This window comes from Capsicum annuum, unplaced genomic scaffold (assembly GCF_002878395.1).
Source record: "Capsicum annuum cultivar UCD-10X-F1 unplaced genomic scaffold, UCD10Xv1.1 ctg3198, whole genome shotgun sequence".
Classification (NCBI taxonomy): Eukaryota; Viridiplantae; Streptophyta; class Magnoliopsida; order Solanales; family Solanaceae; genus Capsicum; species Capsicum annuum.
Genome location: NW_025838654.1, coordinates 65,927 through 87,068, shown reverse-complemented (window position 1 = coordinate 87,068; position 21,142 = coordinate 65,927).

Below are 21,142 nucleotides of genomic sequence, written 5' to 3'. Positions count from 1 at the left end.
ATCTTCAACACACCTCACAAATAAGAGTTCAAACCTTCCTTTTAGGTGACCCAAAGGAAACTCTCTTCCTTAAACTACTTTTCTTGCCAAATTATCCAAAACAAGTGAAACCTTAACTTCAAATGTTCTTGGACCTAAGTTTAGGATTTTAAGACCTAAAACTAGAAGACTAAAGCTACAAAATAAGAGTAATACTCGATCAATTCATCCAAGTCTAATGAAAAATAAGCCTAAGGAGTCTATTTATAGCTTATTACATGAAAGACCAAAATATCCTTAATGAAGGGTGCTCCTTTTGAGTGTAAAAAGGGAGTCAAAAGACCATAATGTCCCTAAGTTGAGGCGCCTTTCGAGTATATTCAAGGCTTCCTTGGAATGTATTAAATGCTCTTCTTCACATTTTAGCAAATACACTCCCTTGGTTGAAGGCTAAGCTCATATTTGCATAAACAAGGCTTGAAAGGCTCCAAAAGGGTTTTCAATCCGCAACTTGAACCTTTGACGATACCTCGTACTCTTTGTGCTCTTCATGCTTGTATCAGCCACCTATAAGAAAGTATAAATAAGGACACAACTTCTACCTTTGAAACAATTACAAAAGTTGTTGGAGATCTTTACCGCATCAATCATAAAGCTCCTACTGATTCTGTAACTAAACCATAACCCAAAAAGTGTATAGCAAGACTATTAGTACAAAACCACATGCTCCAATAAGCATCATTGATGGACACAAATAAAATCACATAAGCACCATATAAATATCCAGAAGAAAACATACAACTTGAAAAACATTAAATCAGAACTTTAATTATTCCCTTAATACCTTGGATACTACCAGTTTTAATTCCAAGTACCCATTCTTTGTCAGGTCAAACCCTCCTTTCGTATTCTCTATAGGTTCTACAGTCTCATCCCGCATGGTTCCTTGCCCTTAACTATTCACAAGTAATACCTTTTGTAACTTAGCTCCACTCCACTATTCCGGTCATACATTGACATTCAAGTAGCCTTAGGTTCCTTTGAGTCTACACGGCACAACTAACAAAATAGTGACAACTACTTTTCCGGCCTACCATAGCTGCTAGACCGCCGAGCACGTTGCATAATTGAACATGAACACCCATTGGTTAATCTTATCTCAACTTGTAATGCTTAATCCTTGTCTACCCTCCTACCAAGTTTACTTTGGTGAGGGTTAGCTTAGAAGAAGATTAAGTCAACACACCACTACTCACCCCAGATACTCTGACAAATATAGTCATTGTAGGTACACAACAATTCAATAATCACGAACCCATCACGTAACTCTCTTTCAAGTTCATAACCTCATAAACAAGTATAAAATGAAGTTTAGTCAAATGAGTCAACAAGGGTAACCAATCAAGTCAATTAAAACCAACATTAAGACTCCAAGTCAATAACCACAAAACTAATCATATAAGTCATGTCCTTATTGCATATGTTATAAACAACACAATATTATGTCACAACATGCAACTAACCCGGACCACTCAAGGATCCTTAATGACAAGCAATAGCAATGGTAAATGTCATACATCCCCGTTTATATAAGAAACCATCTTTAGCAATTAAGCACATAACCCAGTTCACATAGAAAACCCACATATAATGATAATAATTAAGCCCGGTTCACTCGAGGAACCCACATGTAATTATTCAAGTAAGTCTAGTTCACTCAAGGAACCAATACAATCAAGTAATACATATTCCCTAGTTCACTCAAGGAACCGGCACACTCACTTGTACCTTGTGGACACATGCTAAAGGTCTTATGTATGCACCCACTAGTCATGACCTATATGGGACAAGTCCTTATCTATATACCCAATCACAGGTATCAAGTGTCTCCCAATCTTATGCTACCAATTCCGTAGAGATGTCCCAGTAACGGTATATTCCATAAAATGGACAAATATCACAACAATCACAACTACAATAATAAAAGAGCAAGCAACACTTATAAAATCCTATAATTTTTCATATAAGTTCATTGTATGCGATTAACACTTAGGATATCAAACAATCATTCAATTTCCTTGAACATGCATTGTACAAGCAGTTCTAAGAATTAGTTATTATGCGCACATAACATAAATTGAGTTTCAACTACCTTAAAATCATCACCTACCATTTGTACATACAACTTTTGGGTGATGACCTACCCATATCTGTTCATCCTAATAGTGTGATACCTTAAAAAATTTCATTTTTCTAATTACCATCATAGATTCTTCTAAATCGACCAACACTAATCACCTTTAACGAATAAACATTAATTAAGTTAACCAAAATCTCGATTCTACACCATTAGAGATCAAACAAGGATAACAATAACAAAGTAAAACATAATTCCACGAATAAATTCAATAATGCACCATAACAACAATCTTTACCCAACTAATTCTTATTCATCTTACCACTCAAACACTGTGCACGAAGGCCTAAGCATGCAATAGCTCGTCAATCTATGCCATGCTTATACTTTCTAATTCAGGTCGAAACTACTCAGTCAAACCTAGACTACCTGAATGCCAACCAGCGGCTACTAAGGGATGAATGCGAGTTTTGGATCCATGAAGATGTTTTCTGATGTGGAACTTAGTAAAAAACCATGGGTTTACCCCATTAATGTAGAAATCCCTCCTCTCCATTGTTCTCAGTACATGAGGTAACACTAGGAGGATTTTTGAATGAACCTCGTCCTTTTTTAACTGAAGAGGAGAAAAGAGAATAGAAAAATTCACACCTGGAGTTTTTGGTCCCATCATCCAACAGCTATGCGATGATGCTATAGTGAGATGACATCAGCCCAACCAAAATTTTAAGCTGCATCGCCCCATACAAATTTGAGATCATATATTTTAAATTTTTTTTGTAACCCATACTCATAGTGAGATGTCTTTTTATAACGACAAATCAGGCCGTTACACTACATACAACTCTAACTAATAGAATTATTTTACTCAAATTTGATGAAATATTTGACGGAGGCATTGTCGATTTTGATACTTTGAGAAGTTGGATTGAAATGCATCATCTACAAGATGAAGTGAAGTTTTTATCATGAGAGTAAATACACATTACACTTTTTTTTCTCTTAGCTGATGTATTATCTCACTAGATTTTCTCTTTTTCTCTTAGCTAGTGTTGTCAAATGGGCTGGGCCGGGCCAACCCGGAACCGGTCCTTCCATTTTAACCGGGTTGAGGATTGGTTAAGGGCCGGGTTTGACGTTAATCGGGCCGAGCCGGGCCAAACAGTAAAAAAATTAAAACCCACCCTAACCCGGCCCACTTAACCCAACCCGGTCAAACCCACCAAAACCCGGTTAAAAACCAGTCAAACCCGTTTAAAAAATAAATAAAAAATCCAATATACACTATATACACTCTAATATACAATATATATTTTTAAAAAAATATATAAACAATTACATATATATACGTACCATTCAATATATAATTATATATGACTATACGTACTACTTTAAATAAAACATATGCTATAATAGTATAATATATATATATACACACTACAATATATATATATATACTAATTTATAAAACATATACACATGTATACGTTAAATATATACTACTTTAGAAGATATATACACATATATATGCACCATTCAATATATATGTACTACTTTAAATAAAATATATACTACAATATACACATATATATATATACAACATTATGTGTATATATATAGTTACATACTAATTTATAAAACATATACACTTGTATACTTTAAAGATATACGTCTATAGAAGATATATACACATATATAAGCACCATTCAATATATATGTACTACTTTAAAAAAAGTATATACTACAATATATATACTAATTTATAAAACATATACACATGTATACGTTAAATATACACGTCTATAGAAGATCTATTCACATATATACACTCTATTCTATGTATATGTAATACTTTAAATCAAATATACTATAATATATATACATTACAATATATATTTGTATAGTTATATACTAATTTATAAAACATTTACACATGTATATGTTAAATATACACGTCTATAGAAGATCTATTCACATATATACACTCTATTCTATGTATACGCACCATTCAATGTATATACACTACTACTTATAAAATATACTACATTATATATACATTACAATATAAATAGATATAGTTATATACTAATTTATAAAACATATAAACATGTATACGTTAAATATACACTTCTATTGAAGATATATACACGTGTATATGCACCATTCAATCTATATATACTACTACTTATAAAATATACTACATTATATATACATTACAATATATATAGATATACTTATATACTAATTTATAAAACATATACACATGTATACTTTAAATATACACTTCTATAGAAGATATATGCACAAATATACAAAACATATGCTACTTAATATAATAAATTAATAATATTTGGTAGTAAATTAATAATATATTAGAAGTAAGTTTTTAATTTAAATTATAAAACTAGAAATTCAATTTAAAATTTTAAATCGTTAAATGAAAAAAAATAAAAAACAAGGACTAAGGAGTGAATGAATTTGGGAAATTTTATTGATTGCAAAATGATCCAAAATTTATAATTTACATGAATGAAAAATCTATAAATTATGCATCATTTTTTCCAATTCATTCATGTTAATATTAATGGGAACTTGCATAGGATAGTCGAAGTCAACGGGGGCAAAACCATGCATTGGACTTGATTCTGCTGAGTTCTCCCGTGAAGTCATAATTTCTTCAAGTTTCAGCTCGTCGCTCGGCTCCGGTTCCATTCGTTGGTTTCTTCTTTCCGCTCTAATCCAATCTCTGAGGCAAACTAGAACATTCATTGCATTGCTTCCCAATGAGTGTCAGTTGTCTCCAAGCTGCTGTCGTCCCTGACTAAAGGCGCTCTCTGATGTAACGGTTGACATTGGAACATTCAAGATATCTCTAGCTAATCTTGAAAGCACATGATATTGTGTTTCATTACTCCTCCACCAATCCAACATGTTGATCCGTCGTCTGCGATCCTCTGGTGCCGTCCGAAGATAATATTTCAGCTCTTCCCGATAAGTTGATATGTAAGTTCTCTCATCAACACTGTTCCAACAATTAAATCATAAAACGAATCAGAAAAACCACTATGTGCCGGCCTTTTAGAAGATAATGGCTCCTCGGGAGGATGAGGAGCGACAGTTAGAGTGATATTTGTAGGTACGGCTAAATCAAATAAATCAGCATAGTGATTATATAATTTTTCTATGTAATCTTTTGCATCAGCCATAGTCGTCCACAAATCAGGTTGTACTTATTCAGAATCATGGTTAGTATTTATTTCTAAGTTAGTATAAATAAGAGTACTAAAGTGACACATATGATTATATTTCATGCACGGATTTAGCATAGCACCAACCAAGTAAATAGGGGGAATCGGGAAAAAATATTTTTTAAATTTCGTAAACATGGCGCCAACAGCTTCTTTATAACCTTCTTTATTTTTATATTCTTTGAGCAAACCAGAAATATCGGCTATATATGCCAAAATATTACAAACAGTAGATAATAAGCACTGAAAAATTCAACCGTAGCTACATAAAATGTTTCTGAAAACTTAACAAGATCATTAATTACAACCCAATCAGAATTATATAGCATGCAATCAGCAGAATCAGCAAATGAACCGCAATGTTGGTTAAAAGCTAGTGTAATAGAAATTCTATATTTATAACAAATTTTTAAAAATTCATACGTAGAATTCCATCTAGTATCAGTTTCCTCAAGCATCAAAATCGGTGTAAGTCCATTTTCTTGACATTTAACTTTAAATTCTCTAATTCTCGATCTACGATTATTTCCTTGAATAAAACCAACGGCAAGACGAATTTTTTCAATATAAAGTTCAAAAAAGTCAAGACCATCTTTTACAATCAAATTATATATATGACATGCATACTTAATATGAAAAATTTTAGGCAAGGGCGGAGATAGCGTAGATTTTATTTTTGTTATAGCAGTCTTGTTGTTAGAAGCATTATCAAAAGCAATACATAAAATTTTATTTTCGATACCATAATATCCGGCAATTTTAACAATAGAATCAGCAATAAATTGTCCAGTATGTTTACGATCTTCATCATATAAAAAAGCAAGAATACGTTTTTGCATCACGAAATTACTATCCATCCAATGACAAGTAACGGTTAAATAATTATTTTTATTTACAGCACGACCAAGATCAGAAGTTAGGGATAATCTACATTGAATATTTTTTAACAATGTTGATAAATAAAAACAATATTGTGAATGGAGTCTAAAAATATCAGACCGACAAGTAGTTCTAGGAATACCGTTAAACATAGGATTATAAATTGCTTGTATATAACGAATAAAGGCATCAGAAGAAGGAAAACTAAAAGGTAAACAACCCACAACTACCATTTTAGCTATTTCTTCCCTGTCCCTCAATTTATTATACTTCTTCGCTACGTGACCAGTTGCTGGGTCCATTCTAGTTTGCGTTGACCCACCAACATCCCCCACCACCTTTTGCAATATTTAACTCTCTTTTGTGATCTTCAGCTAGATGTCTCATTAACGTACCCGTACCTCCTTGCTTGCCTCCACCTCTATGCTTATATATTTGTTGACAAATATTGCATTGCACCTCAATATCTGATATACGTTCAAAAAATTGTCATGCAATACTAGTTCTTTTACGAGGTTTTTGGGCACTGGGAGGACGGGAAGGGAGATTAACTGATTCAGATCTAACGTTAGCATCTCTTACTGCGGGTGTCTCAGCAATATTTTCATTATCTTCGTCTAAATTAACTGCATCTACTTCATTTTCTTCTTCTATACCCTAATTTTTCTGAGCTTCTACATAATTCATATCGTGAGCACCTACACCTATTTCTTCCTCAAAAGGTGTACCAAGCGGTACCGGAGGCGAAGGCACACAGGTATATCTACTACTTGAACTACCTCTACCGCTAGTAATTCGCTTTTTACTACCACTACCGCTTCCGGAACAAAAAATTTTAACACCTTTAGTAGCGAGGTTTCTTAATTTATCCATAATATAAATTAAATTAAACTAAAAATATTCAAAATACACAAATATAATAAAATTAAATATTAAACAATTAATACTATAAATAAAAATTAAACGTAAGAGATGGAACGACAATACCAAATTTTGAAAGTATCCGAAGATTGCGACTTTAGAAACTTCCGATCGTACTTTGTAAACGAAAAATTAAAAAATTAAAGTGAACACTTTAAGAAATTAAATATATTGAATATTTAAGAATTGAGAATTGAGATTTGAGAGAGAATGAGATTTGAGAGAGTGAAAAATTGTGTGAAAAATGATTTGAAGTTGTAGGGTATTTATAGATTTTTTTTTTCAATTAAAAATATTTTTTAAAGTTTTTTTTTTTTTTTAAAAATAAATGGGCCCAAACTAGCCGTTTGGACCCAAAAACGGCTATATAGCCATTGGGCCAAGGCTAGTTTGGCCCAAAATCTAAAATATCTCTTTTTTTTAATTTTTTTGGGCCGGTTAACCGGCGGGCCTGGATCGGGCTTGGTTCGGGCTGGGTTAGCCGGGCCCATTTTAACAAAATAACCGGCCCGGGACCTGGAACCCTAAAGCCCTAGGGCTTAACGAGCCGGGTCAAACCGGGCCGGGTTAGGGACCCGGCCCCTAATCTTAGCTAAGGTTTTTTTTTCACTAGATTTTCTTGGAAAAGTTCTTAGTGAGGGAACAAGCAACGTGTACTAAAGGATATGTGTATTCTTTTTTCTTTACTAGGATTTTCTCCCACAGAGTTTTTCCTAATAAGGTTTTAACGAGTATCGATGGACATTTAAGGGGGAGTATAATAAAATATTATACTAGTTAATATGGATGCCCAATATTTTCTCCATAATATATAGTTAATCATCCACTACGCTCACCATTATGAATGTAATTGCACCCTTAAACCTCCCCATAACCTTTATGGTTAATGTTATGTTTGTAACAATCTTTAATATGACTATATGTAATACTAACAATAGATAATTAAGGAATTGTATTGTATGCACTTGTCTCTCTAGTTTATTGCGTTCATCATTTTTATTATATTGTGCTAACTCTTTTAGGTTGATTTTACAACATGTATGAATTTCTCCACTTCAATGGATTATTAGATTGAAAGTTTCTCTGTAGAAACTAGATGTGATAAGACCGTGCAAACGCGAGTCCAATATTTTGTGTTATTGTGCATTTCAATTGAATAATAATGTTGTATTCTAATTTTTTGAGCAGTCAAATTATGTATAAAGTTTCAATTAGTAATGAAGTTATCAAATCAAGGAATTTTCTTTCTAGGTGATGAATGAAAAGCTAGTAGTGGATGATTCCAACATTTAATCTTCAGAACGATAACAAAGAAAGCCTTTTCAAAAGCGTGAAAATCAAATAAAGAAGGGTTTCATAGAGTTGAATTGGATTAAACATGATTAACTATGTTAATAAGATACAAATATTCATGAACATTGTACATAAAGCACCAATAAATGCAATACTTTCGCCCTTCTTTTAATTTTTTCCTCCAACTCTATTTAAAAAAAAAAATGATGCAGGGCAATATTTTATGCTCTTTTTTATTTCCAAGGTAGCTGCATAGTCATAAGCATTAGCTATGGCATAGCTATGCTTATGTAACCTGCTATTGCATTTGTTTGATTAAAAAATAATATAAAATTGCATTAGATCCAATAATGATGAACAACAAAATAATTATTCAAAGTGCACAAGTGTTATTATTCAACATTATTTCTATTAATTTTACAGACGAACAAAAGAAGAAAGCTCCTGCATTGGGAAGCCTTATTTATCATCTCCGTATCCTCTTATCATCATGAATCCTCGCTAATCCAAGGCCTAACTCGAACAACTTGAAAGCCACTCATTTTAACCCACCTTCAATTGTGATCTATATTTATTATGTAATATAAACAAGAATATTATAAAATCAAAGAAAGATTGAAAAATAATTTTTTTTTTAAAAAAAAAGTGGAGAAAATATACCTCCAGCAGCAAGTGGATGACACGTTTTATCTGAGCCTCCACAGGACCTTTCATTATACTTCCTCCGTTTCAAATTACCATTCCAAATTTTTTAATTTGATGTCCCATTTTATTTACCTTTTTTCTATGTCATTTGAAATTTGAGTCGGAGTAACAGGTTCTAGAATTGCTAGTCTTGGAGGAGTTGCTGCCTTGAAATGAACCAAGCGGGAAAGTTCAATCCTAAAGACTAGCCTGGTAGGTGGAAAAATCTATTTGTCCTATAAACTCCTTAGCATTTCTTTATTTTTTTGATGTGGGACAGTTAGTTCATAACAATCGCCTCCGCTTGAGAACAACGAGTTTGTTGGTCACGGCTGGCACCCCTCTTAGGTCCAGGTCACCACTCCTGGCGCACAGACCACCACTCCAAGTCGCAGCTCCACGCATGGATCGATCCTCGTTGGTCACGGTTACGCCCAGTTGGTCCACGCCACCACTCCTGGCGCACAGGCCACCAATTCGAGTCGCGGTTCCACGCATGGATCGATCCTCGTTCGTCATGGCTACGCCCAGTTGGTCACGACTAGCACTCCTATGGGTGGAGGGCACCACTCCTGGCACGCAGGCCACCACTCCGAGTCATGACCCAACGCGCGGCTCCACACGTGGATCGATCCTTGTTGGTCACGGCTACACCTAGTTGATCACGGCTGGCACCCCTCTTGGGCTCAGGCCACCACTTCGAGTCACGACCCAATGCGTGACTCTCAGTGAAAGCATCAATGTTATAAACCAAACGGGAGAGCCCAACTCAAAAGACTAATCTGATAGGTGGCAGAACTCATTTGACCTATAAATTCCTTAGCTTTTCTCTATTTTTTTTATGTGCGACAATTAGTTCATAACAATCTAACCTTTCTTGATAATAGAAGACGACTCTCGTATCGACAGAGCTGTCTGTCTTGGTAATCAAACACCATGTTATTCAATAAGGACATTTGATGTTAAACCTAATGAGTAATGATTTTAATTAGAATGAGATACAATTTTGGCAGATAAAATTTGAAACAAAATTTAATGATTATTAACTAATATCAAAAACAGAGAAGTGGCTAATTATAATTTTTTTCTTTGTCACAAGCCACTGTTGCATTGTTAGCACGGGATGCATCTGCTGCTGTAGAGGGGAAATCATATTTTAAGATTAACATTATAAGTAGCTTTATTGAGATCAAAAACAAATTGTATATGTAAGGAAAGTATTGAACAATATAATATTTAGAGTTAATACATAAAAATTACCTTATAATTGACACTAAATTATAACTTTGATCTTAAACTTTGATAGTGCACAAATAAGACCTGTAACTATTCAAAACTTGAACAAATATGACCTTCGATTTTGCAACCCCATGCGTGAGTCTCACTCACACCTATATGGAAAGGTAATCCAATCACACGGTGTCACGTCGTTAAAAGGGCTGACTTGGAGAGAGGTCATATTTGTGCAGTTTTGAATAGTTAAAGGTCATATTTGTGCACTGTCAAAGTTTTGCTTTTTGTGTTAAACGACGTCGTTTTTTTTTTTTTTTTTTATTATTATTATTATTATAGTTTTTTTATCTATTTCTATAGTAGCAGCACCTAACTTTTTTTTTAATTTAAAAAAATTATTATTATTATTATTATTATTATTATTATTTTATTTATTTCTATAGCAACAACACCTAACTTTTTTTTTAATTAAAAAAAATAGCCACTAGCAGGGATTGAACCCATACAGTAAGCTGAAGGAAGCGCTCAAGAAGAGCAAATAACACCACTGGGCTATCTAAGTGCCTTGTTTCATGTGATTCAACATTAATATACGTACATAAATATACATTTTCTATCTTATATATATACAACGTAATTTTTTTTATCGAGGGGGTTCGGGTGAACTCCATGGCAACCACGTAGCTCCGCCCCTTGTTAATTTAATAACGTTTTAACAATGTTAATTTAATAACATTTTAATTACGTTAATTTGATAACGTTAATTTAATATACTATTACTGCTATCCTTAATAACATTAATTTAATAACGTTTTATTAAAACTATAATTTTTTTATTATTAGTATAGTTTCATCTTTAATTTAATATTTAAATAAATAATATTTATATATATTATATAACTTAAATTCGTCCTCTGCTTTATAATATATATATATATACCCGCTAGATTTTTTCATATGAGGCTGACCCGCCTAATTAATAAATCTTCAATATTACCCTTTCTCTGCAATGACAAAAGAAATTAGATGTCATTTTCATCTTTGAGCCGAAAATAATGAAAAATAATAGTGAAGAGTCATTTAAAAGTTATATTTGTGCAGATTTGAATAGTTAAAGGTCATATTTGTGCACTGTCAAAGTTTAAGGTCATATTTATGTATTATGCCCTTAGATTTTAAGCTGGACGCGCCCAGTTTTGTGTGTTGAACATGCGTTTTACCACGTAGGATTGAAAGTCATATTTGTACAGTTTTGAATAGTTAAAGGTTATATTTGTGCATTGTCAAAGTTTAAGATTAAAATTATAATTTAGTGTCAAATTTAGAATATTTTTATGTATTAACTCTAATATTTAAGTTATCTTTTTTATGGGGGGTTTTATGTAACCTTTTTTTTGGTGACATAAGATACTTTTTTATCATTACAGTTGTTTGTCTATGTAATGCAACAACACCTTCCTGATGACAAAATGCTTCCTCGGTGTGCTCAACCAAGAGACATGGAATTAGTGAGTGTTTGAAAGAGATTATAAGGTAGTTAAAATAGATTATTAAGTTATTATTTTTTTTTATAAAGTGTTTGATAATTTTTATAATTGCTTAAAAAAAATTATTTTTAACCTTTTTTAAAGCCAAAAACAAGAAGTGCAAATTCTAACTTTTTTATCGATATGGGTTGTGGTGCCATGGATGGGGCTGCTTCACCCTTAACCAAAGGTCGAGGGTTCGATCCTGGATATGAACAAAACTCTATTGAGAGCGCTGTCACCTTAATGGGCCCTGTAATGCATGATCCAAATTAATCGGGACTCTAATACGAGCACCAAATATCGAATGAAAACCCCCAAAAAAAAATTCCAACTTTTTTTTTGGAAACTTGTAACGTATTTAAGTTGACCAGTGAAATTATATTTATGTCACTTGTAATTATTATTTATTCCAATTTTATCCTTGTAACCCTGATTCTCTTTACTACACTTCACAGCATGCTTTCATTTCTCTCAAAAAAAAAAAACCACGCCGCTGCTTCTCATCACAGTACATTTTCTTCAAGCTGCATTTCCTTCAAGATTCCGCGGTAAGTCCTCTCCATTTTTACTCTTTTTCTTTATTTTTTATTTTTCATCTCTTTTTAATCATAGACAAATCTGTGATTGTTATTTTCAGTCGAAAGAAGCTTGATATTAGTCTGTAGTTGTTTTTCTGAAAGTTTTTGAAGAGGGCGTGACACCGTTTGTAGCGCTTATGGAAGTTGAATGAATATGCAAAAAGCTGACTTTTTAGTTTTCATTCTTTCTTTAGAATTTGATTTCTATTTTGATGCGTTGATTTCCTGTTAGGACTGTTGGACTTTCTTCTTAATGGTTAATTGATTTGAAAAAAGTTGCCCAAAACAAAAGTTCATCTTTTTGTCCTAATGAACTTGTGGTGCCTGTTTTGTTTTATAGTTTTGGTTTGTCTTTGTGAATGCAAACTTTTCATGAAGATGTGCTCTGCCTTTTATTTAATTAGGACTTTCAAATCTCTATGTTGGGAATCAAATTCTCTCTGATGGAACAATAAAATTATTGTAATAAAAATTAATTAAAATAAAAGAAACAGGGGAATCGAAAAATCCCTTCTCCATGTGAAAATTTAAGACCTCAACCCTTGGAATCTAATAACTCCTGAATTAGCAGCTAGTGTTGTTTTATCAGTTATAGCTGATAAGTTTTCGTGAAGATGCCTAGCATTCATTTCTACTAGTCTTGAATGAGCAACCCTCGGTTGAAATAATGACCTTCCTACCAGTAATCGCATGATTCTAAGTTGAAAAGCTATCTTTTTTATGTTCATGTTGTAGCGCTGTTGAAAATAAATCTCAAGAATAGCTTGTAACTTTTGACATCTGCGGGATATTTATTTCATTGATTTCAATAGTTTCATTCACATTGTAGAGGGAAATAATGAAAAAAAGTGGATACTGAGGGTTGCTTTGGCTTCCAAATAGTCTTTTTGGGATTGGAGTTGCATGCTACTACTCTTATTCTCTATCTTCCCTTATTCTTAGTTGCTTATCCATACCATACTGTCTAAGAACTCTAGCTACTCTTAAGCCAACATAAGCTTCTCAACCTACATCAAACATGAATGTCTGAAGCCTTTAGCTGTTTATGTCTGAAGTTCAGTCATATGGCAAGCCAAATTTCAGTCGTGTTTGTCTAAAGTTCAAACCAAAATGTCCTAAGTTTGCTTGCACAAGCCATATGCCAAACTTCAAAAAAAAAAACTATAACTTCGGAGGCAGATTTTTACAAAGTCAGTCGAATGTCTAAAGCTTATTCTGAAGTGGCTAAACTTGCGAAAAATTCTACACTTATGCTATACCTTAAATAGTGGACATAAATTTGGCTATCTTTGCACTTACCCACCAATAGATCACACATGATTTTCAAGCTATCACAGCTCTTCATTCAAGCCTCTAATTCCCTAATCTCATTCCCACTGCAACCCATTGTTACCAAACACCATTATTATCCGACATTCCATTGTGGTACTTTGTTTCTAAATTTGAATGTTCTCATGGTAAAAGTTCCAAATGATTGTTGCAGGTTTGATCTTTTTTTCCTTAAAATTATTGTTAAGGAAGATATTAATTCACAAAGAAAGATGATAAATGTACAAGTAAATGTTAAGCTGATCAAACACACAACCCAATATCTTCAAAGAATATACAAAGATTCATAACCTCTATTAATCAACTTCCATTGCAGAACAGATTGTTTGATTATATCAAAAGGAGGACTTTGATTAGAATTTAGCCGGTATAATACATCTAAGTTAATATGTTGTCAGTAATTCATACCTAGGAAGAACCCAGATTTCTAGATCAATTTCAAATAGTAAAAAAATGCTATATCATATCATTCTCTTAATTTAAGGAAATGAGTTATTAGTTGTGTTTTTTTCTTTATGGTGGCTTTGGTTGAACCAGAAAACAAAAACAAATTAAACTTCCAGGGGAAAAGAATCAACTATGGAATCTTGTTTGTTTGTGTTGTTTTACCCAAAAAAAAATGTTTACTATTTCAAAGCTTGCCTAATTCATTTTCATTTTACCATACAACATAGATAAGGGAATTGCAATATGAGTATCCATACTATACGTTACTCTACTCGTTTCTCACCTGTATTAAATACGGGTGTGTCAGACATTTATCCATTTTTCTCTAGTCCTTTTTAAACTTGCCCATATCTGTGTTGGGAAAGGTAAGAGCACAATCAAAGAGCGTGATAGGGTAGCAGCGAAAGAATATCTAAATCTAAACTTTCCCTTTCAACTTGAACCAAGAGGAGACAAATAAATTCAAGCAAAATAAAATAATATGACAGCAAATAAATCACCACTCAAATACGATAAGACGAATAAAACGAAGAATAAGAGACACCAATTTTACATGGAAAACCCTTCGGTGTGAAGAGTAAAAACCACGAGATCAAACTTCCACTATAATCACCAAAGAGTTATAATATTGTTCTCCAAAATGGACACCAAACAAGTGTCAAACAACAAGCAACAATACATAAACCACAACACCAAAAACTAGAGAATAAAAAGAGTGAAAGCACCCAAGTGCAGCTACTATTTGGGAATGAAGAACAGGAGCAACAGGCCATCAAATTTACCTCCGTTAGTTTCTAATCAAAGATTGAGATGAGAGGAACAAGCTGTTCAAAGATCAGCTCAATTGAACAAGAAACGAAGTGGAAATCACAATTTGAAGTTGTCAGCTATGGCTGAAATTTGGGGTACGAAAATCTGCACTATTTTTCTCTCTTTGGCGGCTGAAAAACTCTTTTTGTGATGGTGAATAAGACCTAAAAAAAGATCAATATATATTCCCCATAGTAATGGGTCTATGGGCAAAAGTGAGTTGGTCCAAATTGGGCTTCATTTATCACATAGGAAGGAAAAAAGACCTAATAACCCAACAATTCTCCTCCTCCCAACTATATGGAGAAACCGCCATCCCGGTGATCATGCAATAATTTTCAAACTTCCCTCTTGGCAAAGCTTTAGTCATCATGTCAGAACCACTATCATTCGTATGAATCTTCTCAAGTTCAAGCAACTTAGAATCCAACACATCTCGAATCCAATGGTATCTCATATCAATGTGTTTAGACCGACCATAAAATGTAGAATTCTTGCCAAGATGTATGGCACTTTGACTGTCGCAATGAAGCACATACCTCTCTTTAGCATAACCAAGTTCCCCCAAGAATCTCTTTTTCCAAAGCAATTCTTTACTAGCTTCAACAACAGCAATGAGCTCAGCTTTTGTTGTAGATTGTGCAACACATTTTTGAAACCTAGATTGCCAAGACACAGCTCCCCCGCAAAAGTAACCAGATACCCTGGAGTAGACTTGTGAGTATCAACATCACCAGCCATATCTGAATCAGTATAACCACAAAGAATAGGCTTTTCTGTACCAAAATACAAACTCAGACTAGAAGTGCCACAAAGATATCTCATAATCCACTTCACAGCATTCCAATGTTCTCTTCCCGGATTAGAAAGAAAATGACTAACAACACCAACAACATGAGCAATATCCGCTCTTGTGCAAACCATTACATACATCAAACTACCAACAACTGAAGCATAAGGAACTTTCTTCATATCTCCCTTCTCATCATCACTGGAAGGACACTGCTTCGTGCTTAACTTGAAGTGCATAGCTAAAGGTGTACTGACAACCTTAGCCTTGTCCATGTTAAACCTTCAAAGTACTTTCTGAATATACTTCTCTTATGATAACCAGAACTTTTTGGCTTTTCTATCACGGACAATCTGTATGCCAAGAATCTGCTTTGCTAGTCCTAAGTCTTTCATAGAAAAAGACTTGCTCAACTCTTGCTTGAACTTTTGAATACTGCAAGTATTATGACCAACAACAAGCATGTCATCAACATAAAGCAACACAATAATAAAGTCACCATTAAAAAATTTTGGCACAAAAACACAATGGTCTGAAGTAGTCTTCTTGAAGCCTTGCTGACTCACAAAAGAACCAAACTTCCTGTACCACTGCCTATGAGCTTGTTTCAAACTATACAAGCTCTTCTTCAATTTGAAAACATAATTATCTTTTTCCTTTACTTTCAAAATCTTCGAGTTGCTCCATATAAATTTCTTCATCTAAGTCACCATGGAGAAAAACAGTTTTAATATTCATTTGCTCAATCTCTAAATCTAGACTTGCAGCTAAGCCTAGAACCATATGAAAAGATGACATCTTTACAACTGGAGAGAATATCTCATCAAAAATAATTTCCTTTTTCTGGTTAAATCCTTTCACAACCAGTCTAACCTTGTACCGTAGAATTGAGTTACCATCTTCATGTTTCACCCGAAAAAACCCACCTATTTTTCAAAGTTTTTCTGTCTTTAGGCATGATACAATTTAAATGGCTGCCTTAGCTTTCAATGACATCATTCGAAGTCAGTACATGGGGCATTAAGCTTTGGTCGCATTAAGGAAATGGGATCCTACATGGAGGGGCCGATTTGAGTACACCAAAAAGCAATCCCACGTGTGAAAGATTGCTTGGAGCATTGAAGATTGAGGACTCATGGTTTTTCGCCTTCATTAAGGACATTTTGGTTACTTAACGTTGCCAAGTAACACTCCATGACCACCCTTTTTCATTAAGGGTATTGTGGTCATTTTGTTATGTAATAAGTTAGACTATAAATAGGTTCTATTAGTTCATTTGCTAGTTAGTTTATGAAAGATGAAAAATTGAAACACTTGAAATCCTATCTCTTGAGAGTATACCACCTTAGTATAGTCTTAGTTAGGACTTGGAAAAGTCATCCTTAGTATAGGGCTTGGAAAAGTCAATATTGTTCTTTGCTTGAAAACGGTGGATCTTGAGGTGAGTCGATTACCTTGGCGGTCACCGTAAGAGTGTGGTTTTGATTATTATATTCATTAGGGGTTAATGTTGAAATATACTTGGTTCTTAATCTTGTAATAATATTGGTCTCACTATCTATCCTTTTATTATTTTGCAAATAAGTGTATTTTTGTGTTTGTCATCTTGTATCCCTTTGTGTTGCTTGTTCTTCTCACGTTTTGTGGATTGTTTTGGCATCTTGGTGGACTGATTCGTATCATTTGGTATCAAAGAAAGGATTGATTTTTTCTAACAAAATCAATCTTGAGCTTGTTAGTTGAAAAAGTAAAAAAAAATATTGAAATCCGAAAATCTCAAAAAATAAAAATTTGTCCCGTTTTTGTATTTGAGCTGAAATTTGAGACTTAGATTTAGGATATTTTAGTATGTTTTGTTGTTTCTTGTATTATTCCTTTCTTCACTAACATTTATAGAGTCTAGATCTAAATTTTGAGTCATTTTCAAGTTGTTTTTGAACTTTGAAGGTTGCTGTTTTTTGAGGATTGGTGGCTTGAAAGAGTGTTGTTGAAGTTTGTTGTTGAGATTGTGGCTTAAAAATGTTTTTTTATGTTGTTTTTGAGGGTTGGAGCTTGAAAAATATGGTGTTGATGTGTGGGATCCAACTTGAACCATAGAACTCCAAGATTCAAAAGTTGAGTTCTTGGTGTTCTTCACCATCTTCATATTTTGTTGAAGAGAAAATGATTGTTTGATCTTAGAAATTGAAGAAAGAGAGTGTGTCTTGTTGTTAGTCTTGAAAGACACAACTCTAAGACATCGAAAGGGGAAAGGGAACAAAAGGATTTCAAAAGTTTTCTTGCCAAAAGGGAGAAAGTCCACCTACTAAGACTTACAAAAAGGGAAAGAGCCAAAAGTCTTTCAGAAAGGTGTTTAGCCAAAAAGGTGCAAAAAAGTCAAAACACTTTTTGAACTTGAAAAAAGGGCTCCAAAGTCTTGTTGTTACCCTCCCATAGACGAAATTTCACTATTCCCCACTTGGAATTTGATCAATACAATTTGAAGACAAGAAAATTTCTTAAACTTTCAACAATTTTAACGTCCAATAGGAGGTTGCCATGTCATCACCCTAAAAAACGACGCTTAGGCTCAAAATTTCAGATTTCTAAGTTTCATTTCTTATTTCTTTAGTTTCAATTTTTTTGATCCTAGTACTAATAGACAAACTAGTAATCGCCTACTAGGTTAATTAGTTTTTGAATACGTTTCTTTCGTGTCTTCGTTGTTTGTGTGCTTTTCTCGTTTGTAACTCGTAGTAACTTCTTTGTTTCAAATTCGTAAGTGAATTTTGTTTTGTGTCTTGAGTCAATCAAAACAATAATCCATTCTGGCCGCCAAGTAGGATTGACATCTTATTAACTACCGGAGTATAAACAACTTTCAATATTCGCCGCTCCAAATTGTGAGAATCACAAAGGTGAGTGTATCGAGTGTTGGTAAGGAGCTTTTACTACTAATCTTTTTTGTTTTCTTTTATTTGTTGTCTTTTTTTTTGTTTAGGTACCATGGCTGCCCATAATTTTAAGGCCACGTGTAATCGCATCCATGACGATCTTGAAGATATGAAACGGCACATTGAAATTATACGTCAATTGTTACTCAAACTCTTCCCTCAAAATTCAATTGTCCAAACAACTTGCGATAAGATCTTTCTGAAGGAAGTTGCTGCCCAATCTTGTGATGGACTTTCACACCGAGGTAAAGACGAACATAGTCATGAACTTCAAGGTAAAATAGCTAAAAATGGCTAACCCTTACAATTTTGTGCATGTGAATGATAATTGTGTGGCTAGTAACCCATTGAGTGTGAGTTATAGCTTGCCTATATGTGAGTCTATTGTTTCTTTGCCACTTGATGATGATGTACTTGTTGTGAGTGTGGATACACTAGTTGATCCTGTTGATGATCGAATCAACTTTTCTTGTATGATCGATTTATGTCCACCTAGTGTTGAAACCATTGTGTTGAATGAAAGTACATTGTCTTGTGAAGTTTATGTTGATCAACTTTTGTGTGAAAATTACCCATCACTTGAGGATGCGTGTGATGTGATTAATAAATCTCAAATGTGTGATGATGTTAAAAATATTGATCAAAGGAATAAGAGTGAACCCAAGAGCTATTCTTGGGATAATCTTGCACTTGAAATCTCTTTGAAACTTGATATTAATCTTTTAGAGAGTGATGAATGTGTTTGTTCTGAATCTACCCTTGAAATAGATCATGCTCTCTTAAGGTATAATGTCTTGTTTGAAGATGATACAACCACTCCTAATGAACCCAGTGGTGTAAATAATGGAATAGCTTGCCTTAGAAGCTATAGCCGATATGCTAACCCACTATGGTGTGACAACATTCCTTCTAAAGATAGAAATCTTTTCTTGGAAGATGAGGGTACTCTTAAGGGTAAGAGATGTGTGGTTTTGGAAACTACTTCTCCTTCTACTTTGTGTGACTTTATTGTTGAGAGTACTCATGGTGATGATTGTGAAACTAGTAATAAGTACACACATGAGGACACCTTAGTAGAAGTCGACTTGAGTGATACCTTTCTCTACTTTCTATTTGCTCTGGATAATATGTATGCTATTGTAGAGAGTATGCCATTCAGTTTGGATGGAGACCACGGGAAAGAGGAGTGTTGTCTAGACCCGTGTCTATGGCCACTCTTCCCGTTTGACCCCGGTGCCAAATATAGAATTGGTGATTATGGTGCACCCAACTTGGTTTACATGACAAGTATCATTTTTCGTGAATTCTATAGCCAAAATTCTTTGTGCATTTTTCACTAATTATGTAATATTTAGTTCAAAGGATCCTTGGTTATATTCTAAATATGTGCAACCTTGGCATGTTGAGATGATTTGTCGTGCTTACCCTAACCCTCATGCCATGAGGAGTTTGTATTTGTGTGTCCTTTCTTTGGTTTTGCAAGGTTTAGATTCGAGGTCGAATCCTTTTCAAGAAGGGGAGGATGATACGATTCAAATAGCTGCCTTAGCTTTCAATGACATCATTCGAAGTCAGTAAGTGGGGCATCAAGCTTTGGTCGCATTAAGGAAATGGGATCCTACATGGAGGGGCCGATTTGAGTACACCAAAAAGTAATCCCACGTGTGAAAGATTGCTTGGAGCATTGAAGATTGAGGACTCATGGTTTTTGGCCTTCATTAAGGACATTTTGGTTACTTAGCCTTGCTAAGTAACACTCCATGACCATTCTTTTTCATTAAGGGTATTGTGGTTATTTTGTTATGTAATAAGTTAGACTATAAATAAGTTATATTAGTTCATTTGCTAGTTAGTTTATGAAAGATGAAAAATTGAAACACTTGAAATCCTCTCTCTTGAGAGTAGACCACCTTAGTATAGTCTTAGTTAGGACTTGGAAAAGTCATCCATAGTATAGGGCTTGGAAAAACCAATATTGTTCTTTGCTTGAAAACGGTGGATCTTGAGGTGAGTCGATTACCTTGGCGGTCACCATAAGAGTGTGGTTTTGATTATTATATTCATTAGGGGTTAATGTTGAAATATACTTGGTTCTTAATCTTGTAATAATATTGGTCTCACTATCTATCCTTTTATTATTTTGCAAATCTGTGTGTTTTTGTGTTTGTCATCTTGTATCCCTTTGTGTTGCTTGTTCTTCTCACGTTTTGTGGACTGTTTTGGCATCTTGGTGGACTGATTCGTATCAAGGCAGCTTAACCAAATCAAAGGTATGATTACCATGCAAAGATTTAATCTCATCTTCCATAGCATCAAACCACTTTTCTTTTTCTTCACTTTCTATGGCCTCAT